The following is a 1,486-nucleotide window of genomic DNA, read 5'->3' on the forward strand; positions in this document are numbered from 1 at the left end:
AAAAAAAAAAAAAAAAAAAAAAAAAAAAAAAGAGAAAAGACCAAAATACATGCAAATGCAAATCAGAATAAAATAAAATAAAATAAATGCAAACCAGAAATGCAAATGGACACATTACAACAGATAGTACTGAAATACAAAGGATCATCAGAAACAATTATGTACAACTATATACCAATAAATATGAAAACCTAGAGGAAATGGATAAATTCCTGGACATATATGCCCTACTAAGACTGAACCAAGAAGAAATAGAAAAGCTAAATAGAATGATAACAAGTAACAAGATGGAATCAGTAATAAAAATTGTCTCCCAACAAAGAAAAGCCCAGGACTAGATGGCTTTACTGCTGAATGCTAACAAGCATTTAAAGAAGAACTAATACTATACTTCTTAAACTATTTCAAAAAATTGAAGTGGATGGAATTGCTGCAAACTTGTGCTATGAGGCCAGTGTCACCCTGATACCCAAACCAGGCAAGGATACAACAACAAAAGAAAACTACAGGCCAATAACCTTGATGAACATAGATGCAACAATCCTCAAGAAAATACTAGCAAACAAAATCCAATAGCACATCATAAAGATTATTTACCATGATAAAGTGGGATTTATCCCAGGGATGTAAGGACAGCTCAACATATGCAAGTCAAAAAATGTGTTTCATCACATCAACAGAATGAAAGGAAGAAAACCACATGATCATCTCAATAGACGCAGAAAAAATATTTGATAAACATCCTTTCATGATAAAGACTCTCAACAAATTAGATATAGAAGGAAAGTATATTGAGAAAAAAAAAAGGCTGAAAGCTTCCCCCCTAAGAACTGGAACAAGACAAGGATGGCTACTCTCACCATTTTTATTCAACATAGTACTGAAAGTCCTACCCAGGGCATCTAGGCAAGAGAAAGAAATAAAAGGCATCCAAATTGGAAAGGAGGAAGTTTTCCAATGTTTGCAGAAGTTTTCCAATGTTCAAGTTTTCCTTGTTTGCAGATGACATGATTTTATATACAGAGAAACCTAAAGACTCCACCAAACAACTCCCAGGACTGATAAAGAATTTCAGTAAAGTTATAGAACACAAAATCAACATATAAATATCCATAGAATTTCTATACACCAACAATGAACTAGCAGGAAAAGAAATCAAGAAAGCAATCCCATTTACAATAGCAAGAACAAAATACACCTAGGCATAAATTTATCTGAGGAGGTGAAAGATTGCTACAATGAAAACTATTAATCTCTGGTTAAAAATATTAAAGACACATAAAAATGGAAAGACATCCATGCTCATGGATTGGAAGAACCAATATCATCAAAATGACCATGCTGCCCAAAGCAATCTACAGATTCAATGCAATCCCCATCAAACTACCAATGTCATACTTCACAGAACTAAAAAACAGTTCAAACATTTATATGGAATGACAAGAGACCCTGAATAGCCAAAGCAATCCTGAGCAAAAAGAACAAA

The sequence above is a fragment of the Galeopterus variegatus genome, unplaced genomic scaffold (genome assembly GCF_000696425.1).
Source record: "Galeopterus variegatus unplaced genomic scaffold, G_variegatus-3.0.2 Scaffold3581, whole genome shotgun sequence".
Taxonomy (NCBI): Eukaryota; Metazoa; Chordata; class Mammalia; order Dermoptera; family Cynocephalidae; genus Galeopterus; species Galeopterus variegatus.